The sequence below is a fragment of the Lissotriton helveticus genome, chromosome 4_1, assembly GCF_964261635.1.
Source record: "Lissotriton helveticus chromosome 4_1, aLisHel1.1, whole genome shotgun sequence".
Taxonomy (NCBI): Eukaryota; Metazoa; Chordata; class Amphibia; order Caudata; family Salamandridae; genus Lissotriton; species Lissotriton helveticus.
This window is the reverse complement of record NC_136063.1, coordinates 493,920,888-493,928,572: the sequence shown is the minus strand read 5'-3', so window position 1 is coordinate 493,928,572 and position 7,685 is coordinate 493,920,888. Positions and strand designations below refer to the sequence as shown.

Sequence of the window (7,685 nt, the reverse complement as noted above, 5' to 3'; positions counted from 1 at the left end):
AAAACAATACATTGTACTGCAAACTGACAAGATCGTTAGACTTTGGGGAAAAAATCAATTAGGCCAAAGTGTACAGATTTACAAAGGTCATTAAGATGCTCCTGCATGGATATTAAATAATTAACGATGTATTAAAGTGAACAGATATCACAATCAAAGTAGTTGACATATCAAGACAAGGGCTTAATTAACTACAACAGAGAATAAGTGAAACACAAAAGACTGAAGGAGGAACTTGAGCTTTTTGGGGGTTTAATTTCACTCCTTTTTCTCCCCACTCTTGCCATACATCACTCGGAACGCTGCCCCATGTCTATGTCCATCTAAGTAAGCTGCCCCCATCTAACAAAAAGCAAATACATTAACAGTTATAGTATAAAACAGTCTAGAGAATGAACAAATTCCAGCTGAAGAATAGTCTTAAGACAAGGGGGTCAGGAGAGAAAACCTACAGGAAGTTCTTTACAAAAAAGGTTTCCAATTTTAGAATTTCTTTTGAGAATGATGTGGCATAAGTGTTAGTAAGCGAAACAAAACGAGGTATGGAACAGACAGCGAGGATTTGACTGCAGGAGAGAGGATCAACTGGAAATTGAGGTAATGTGTCTGGTGTAATAGAAGGAAGAGTGAACAGACTACATGGATTGGGCAGTACTTGTAATAAGCTAGTATATGTAGAAGAACAAACTCACATTGTCAGCGGCATTCCCACTTGCTTTTTCGCTCCTGGCTGACATAGCAGCACATACAAGAACATAAACCACACGAGAAAAGGTGACGTCTCACAAGTAGGAACCCTAAATCACTCAGTAACTGTCTTCATACCATTTGTTATTCTTAAATTGCTGCTGCCTGGGGCACTGAAGGATCAGCCACCAAAGTTGATAACAACCAAATGCAGGATGGTGTTGGCAAAGAGGAAGTCTGCGAAGGCACGCTCGGGTGAGATGTCCTGGAAATCAGCCTTGTTCTGGGGGTTGATTTGAACTCGGAGGCACACTGTAAGTGGATAAAGAAAAAAAGAAGCATCAAAATACATCCTAGGTAGAATTGAAAGATCTGCTGATCAACAGAACTGGCATGGTAAAAGATATAGTCCAGTGCTTAATATATCCTCTCTGGAATCAAGGGATGATTGTTTTAATCCCAGCTTCTTCTCTGGAAATACACTTCATGGCCGTAGACACATTTCTTCATTTCCCTGCCTGTGCCTGAGGTCCCTCTGTTTCTAAAATTATAAGCTATCAGAAGCAGTGTAACCCCAGTTTTCAATAAAATGTAATTATACAATAATAATCACCTATATTTTGAGCATGGTATCTAAGAACATTCCACAGTGCCAGCACAAGAAATCCAAGAGCTGGTGCAAGAGATGTATGTGCTTTAGACATAGAGGAATACAATAATCAGAACAGACTAGATAAAACACAAAGAATGTTAGTTTCACAGGGAAAGTCAGAGATAAGAGCAAAAGACTTTCAAGATTACTGTCAGCTGTCTACAAACAATGCTATATTTAGGAGTTGTACTCTCGCTTTGACCTTTCAGGAAGCATTAGCTGTTGTAGTCACGATGGAGAACACTTAAGAGCTGTGAAAAAAGAATTAAGGGGCATATTATCAAGACAGGCGATAAAATTATCGCTGTTTTAGCGGCAGAAAACTGCCGCTAAAACGGCAATAATTGGGCTTGATAATATGCTCTACGGAATTCCAATTGATGCCAATGTTAGATTTGAAGGACATCTAACATGGGCTTCAATTGGAATTCCATAGAGCATATTGTCAAGCCCATTATCGCCGTTTTAGCAGCAGTTTTCTGCCGCTAAAACGGTGATAATTTTATCGCCTGTCTTGATAATATGCCCCTAAGTGACAGTGACACACAGAGGCCATTATGTAATACCTAAGGGAAAGTGAGGAAGAGTTGACTTAACAAATCCATGTGGAAACATATTGGAAATAGGAGAGGCCAGAATAGTGGAGAGTGGAAACATAGATATGAGAGGAGCAGAAATAATATAATGAAAATCTTGACCAAAGGTTGATACCACGTGGTGTGGTCTGTACAGTTGCTAAGATGGCCTGATATTGAGAGATCTTCCATCTATATGCCTGAATTATGCTGGTTTCAACATTATATGTAACCTAACATGCAGCGTCTGACCCACGCAAGTGTGCTGGATGGCACATTTGGTGGCAATGACTGGTCCAGCAGATGCTGATTGTCAGAGCTCCTCAATGCCGTAGATGACATGAGGCCTACTGGCTTCAGCCTCCTTCGATGATCTACGGAACTGACTGGGCAGACTGTTGAAACACTAGGCCCATACGGGAAGAACTTCTGTACTGGGCTGTAGATGGCTAAGTATGTGTGTGGCCCGGCCCTTCCCGGCTGTATGTGATGGTGGGCTGAGGCAGCAGCCTATTACCAGCTACGCATGTAGAGGTGCTGGTGTCCCTTAGAATGGGCCGGCAAGTTGGCTACTGGTAGGCTTCACAGGGCACTGGAGCATGGCTACTCAACTGGGAGCTACAGTAGAGTCTGCTGGAGCGACAGGGGCATCAATCTAGTTGATAGGTCAAACTGGTGCATGGCCTTGTAGACTGGCCCAACACAGAACATAAAACAAAATACCAAAAGAGCCAACAAGGGGTTCATTCTATATCTTACTGACAAAGTTGTCACTGAAAATTCATCAATATTAAATCGCACTGAAAATGAATCTATTGATACCGAGCAACAAAATGAGACAAATGGAAAAAAACTCCAGGAGTATACAAATACAACTGTTTATAGCAATCCAAAGTATTATAGTCCATAAATAGGTCCAGGCAGTGTTTATCTACTCTTGCAATAATAATCAGGAAACCAATCTGTAGATGAATAAATTACATGCACGTTGACAAAGAATGGCTTGATTATGCAGAAGCAAAGGGTGGATGCACGTCACCGGTCACCGTTTCGGTCTCTTAACTAATTACTATATAAGACCATCTTCTGGACAATGGTTAGCATTTATTTCTTGAGTTTTATATAGTGTGGCTAGACCCAGAGGTATCAGAGCGCTTTACATGAGGAAGAAACATTGTTTCAGAACATGGTTACAAAGTTACATTAGTTACTGGAGCTTAGTTTCAGGAATTTCAGAAGTACAAAAACATAGCATAAACATAAGGAAAAGAGGAAAAAATAGGCAAGGGGAGAGAGGGAAGGAATAGAGGAGGTAGAGGAGAATAATGGGAGGGAAGAGGAGGGGAGGGTATAGGAGGCACAGCGGGGAGAAGAGGAAAAACAGTGTCCGACGTCTGGCTGGGTAGGTGACGGCCGAGTGGTGAACCAGAGCCAAATTCCTGTACAGCTGCGTGGGACAGCTTCACCGGTCTAGGATCAACCAGTGTAATAAAATGTAAAAAGAGCTCTTCAGTAACAACAAAGACTATGTTCTGTGATAAAATGTCCTTGGTATAATACCCCACATAGCATGTCCCTTAATTATCCTTTCCAGCACTATTTATGTATTCCTGTAATGCTTTGGTTCCTCCACTGCAAGATTATTCGCATGGGCCTGGCTACATTACTAAGTCTGGTGACAGTTGTTTCGGGTCTACCCGACAAAACAGTAGTGAATTGACTAACTGGCTTTTGGTGGGTAACGCACCATTTGTTCTATATTGCTAGGTGGTTGAAAGTGCATCAGAAAGCTACCACATCATTCAACATGCTGGTAGTGGTGACCTAGCTTGTCCGACATGTTCGCGGCAGATGGTTTCGCTGGGATGGCTGGATATAGCCTTGAATAATAAGTCAGATGTGTGATTGGATAGGGTTCATACTTACCACCCAGAATAAAGGAGCCCACGCAGGAGCTGAATCCAGAAAGGGGTTGAAAGGGAAGGTGACCACCAGCAGACAGTATACAAATTGCATGCCCTCTGTCAGCAGAATGTACAGCAGGAAAGCATCCAGCAGCTTCAGCCGCTGCAGGGTGGTGCTCAGATACTCACCCAGGAAGCGGGACACCACTGACAGCACAGAGGTCGACATGTCTAATCGTAACTTCGCTGCGGCACTCACAGGTACACGGGGACAGCACACCAGCAGGCAGCAGCAGGGGGAGTCGACGATTTGATGCTCAAACAAGTCGCTTGAATGGAGAGAATGTCGAAGTACGTCAAGAAGGTAGCAATCTTTGACATATAACAGTTGCTATTTGTTTGGAAGGAGACTAGCGTGCATTATTGATTTTTGTAACTTAATCATAATGTTTTGGTCAAAAAAGATAATTAAGTAGTACTTGTTATTTAACAAAGCAAACGTTAAAGAGATTGAATACAAAAATGTTTTGTGTACTAAAGGACACTGTACCCATTTAAAATATTGCAACGATGTTTTAAGTCACAAAACCTTCCTGTTTATTAATAAAGTGTATTGGAAGCACTGTTGTTCCCCGTGGCCACATTGATTTCTGCCTACCAAAAGAATAGATGATTGGACATATTGTCCTTCTTTCCTTTTTAATATTGTATGTACATTGAAGTTAGAGAGTGACGTGGCGTGTATACATGGGAAGACGTGGAGCTAAATCATCGACATAGATAACAAGCAACAAACATGAGCGCTTCGCGCGGCGGGCACGATTCACTCGCGGGAGCAATAATTGCGACCAGATGGGCCGCGTGCCCCCACAAGTGAATCTCTTGATTTGCACGGGTTGCCATTGAAGGCAAAGGAACGCGTGCACGTGCTCGACTGAAAAGCCAAATGGACGGCAAAAGGTAATTTGCCTTTGCAGCGCATGCGCGCTGTGAAGGCGAGACCTAAAAAGGAGCATCCTGGGGTGCAAGAAGAGGTGGCATAACGACAAGCGCAAGACTAAAGAAAAACTGTCCAGGAACCTTAATTCAGCCATGAGGACCAGAGGAGGACCTGCTGTCCAGCAGTACTTGGATCTATTGGAGGAGTAGTGACATCCCTCATTACAACAGAGTTGGCGACTGGAGTGGAAGGGCAGGATAGTGCTGAAGTAGAAGACCGCAAAAACTACAGGGTGAGTCAAACAAGGGACCATATTTGAACAAACTGCCAGGGTAACGCAGCATGAAAGGGAGAGGGCGGACATTCCCCACATTTTAATTCATTCTTTACATAACTGTCCTCTCCTTGGGCAGTACGAATTTTACCAGCCCAGTCTTGCCATGCTAAGTTTCCCAGGTTCATGCATGATGTGCTGCCCCAGTCAAGGTATTTCCTTTAATACTGGGACTTGTAGAGTCATTCATCTCTTCACAAAACAGGACTACAAGTTACAAAATACAAAGTAGAAAACCAGGACTGGAGCATCATGCATGGACCGTGGAAGCTTAGTAGATATGCCAGTGCCAATGCAGGCCTCCTTGCACCATGACTCAACTGTGTTGGAGCCAGGTAGCCAAAAGTGTATTATTATGTGAATTCAGTCAATGCGGCTAAGTAGAGGGTCATTGTGTTACCCAAGAGGATCTCCAAGTGCTGAGCAGGTGCATGCACTACAAACAGTATCATTCAAAAAGCCAGGGCTACAGTTTCTAGTACAAATCAATGTTTGATGCAGCTGACCTGATGTGTTGGGGGATGTTGCTCCAGGTGTACCAGGCCATGTATGAGAACACCCTACTTCCTGTCTTGCTCATATGGATATGGGGAGGGTGGGTGAGTGCAAGTGATGCAGAGTGGAGGCTCATGATTGATTGGTGGAAGCATAGATGTGAGAGCTAGGTGAGTCCCCGGTAGTGTAGTGCCTTGTAGGTATGGCTGAGCATCTTGAACTGCCAGCGTGTCTGAACGGAAAGGCAATGTATTTTTCTGAAGTGACGTGTGATGTGCATGTCACAAGGTAGGCTAATAGTCTGACAGTGGTGTGCTATATAATTTGCATCTTGAGTGCAGGTGGGCAGAGATGCAAAAATGCTGTAGTAGAGGGCATTGGTTTACTACAGTCTACATGATGAGGGTCTGGGTGATGGTCTTACAGGTGTCAATTGGGAGCCATATGAAGAAATGTCTGAACATGCAAATAATGTGAAAGCAGGTGGAGGTGATTGTGGCAATTTGAAGTCTCGTGGTGAGAGAAGTTTCCAGGTTGATGGATAGGTGTCTGGGGTGGATGCAGGGTGAGGGGTTCGGTCCTATTCATATGGGCAACCAGGGTGAGTACATGTTGCAGAATGTCATCATTTCAATCTTGTCAGGTTGAGTATGAGCAACTAATCTCACATACAGTTAACCATGTTGGTCAATGGTATAATGTAACATAACACAACAACTGTTGGTGGTGTTGGTGTTTCTACTGAGAGTTAAAGTATGATCTGGGTGTCATTAGTGTATGAGATGATGTACAGTCCCTGGTTCTGAATGAAGATGGGAAAACACAAAAAAGTAGGTAACCAATAGTTAATATATGAGCAGTAAAAAAAGGTGGTTTGCACCGGAGATCCAGAGATAGATCGTGTTATGTGAAATTATGAAGGCGGTCTAGAAGGCCCTTATTAATGGAAGAGGATGTCTCACACACAATATTGTGTTATGCTGCATCATAGACATCCTCTCCCCACCCTGGTAAGACAGTACTACCAAGGCGGACCCAACCACTGTGAAGAGTTCTCGTGGTAAGATGGAGTTCTTGCATAAATCTTACCGGATAAAGCGGGATCCAGTTTGAATAAAAGTGCCTTTAGGTTCTTCGGCTATCACCTTTATTAGTGAGGACTTGGGTACGTTAAAAGCAAAAGCGTTTGATGGACCCTACAGAGAGTGATGACTCTGATCCATCTCTTAAAAGGCCAACATGTTTCTGCCCCTGCAAAGAGACATTTAGGTCTAGGGTATTCGTCAAGGCTGTCGGATCCCTAAAATAAACATAGAAGTGGTGTCCCCTGCGTCCTATACTAGTAGGGAAAGGGGGAAACACCTGCGGTGTGCCCAAGTGAGTCCTACCTGAGACAATATCATGTGTAGCTCACTCATCATGCAACCTGGATTAAAGGAGGGGGAGTGACCTTCGTAGTCACACATTCATCAGCAGGACTGCCACATTGCTCCACCTAGTATGTCCGCTCCCCACCGTTATTTTTTGTGTTTACTGGTTTAGAGTGGGGACAGTAGGTTTGCTGTTACTTCCCCTGACTCTCTCCTTTTTGTGGTTTACGTCTGAATGATGATTGCCAGGGGAGTTATGTACAAGGTCAAGAGAGTGGAGAAATTTGTCGGACTCTGCAAATGAGCACCTTGGGTTTAGAGTGGAGTGAGCTTGAGCTATGGAAAACTTCCAATTATGAAGGAGGCTATGTACTTCAGAGATGCTCCTTAGTTCTTGGTGTTGTGGAGTCTTCAGTTCACTGTGTGTGTTCTATGAAACTACAGATTCCCCAGCAACATTGGAATCACGGCATGTACAGGACCTCCCCTTTTCATGCAGTGCAGCAAGGAGGCTTGCCATGTATTGTTTTGTGGATGTTTGCGAAATATAAGCCCTAGGGCACAGTAATGAACACATTGCATGCAAGACAGTACATCAAAGCAGCTTATTTCATAGTGCTGTGTGAAAGAGTGCAGGATAGTGTGAGGTATAATAATATATGACATCTCTTAGCTAGTGCTGTGCCACAAACTAATGACTAGAGCAAATGCAGGCACCCTTCCTACAT

The 7,685-nt window shown here is 43.5% G+C and overlaps 1 pseudogene; it reads right to left on the bottom strand.

The window, feature by feature from the left end:
- Positions 1–868: 868 nt before the first annotated feature.
- On the bottom strand, positions 869–4,047 carry LOC144827205 (dolichyl-diphosphooligosaccharide--protein glycosyltransferase subunit DAD1-like; annotated as a pseudogene).
- Between the last annotated feature and the right edge of the window lie 3,638 nt (positions 4,048–7,685).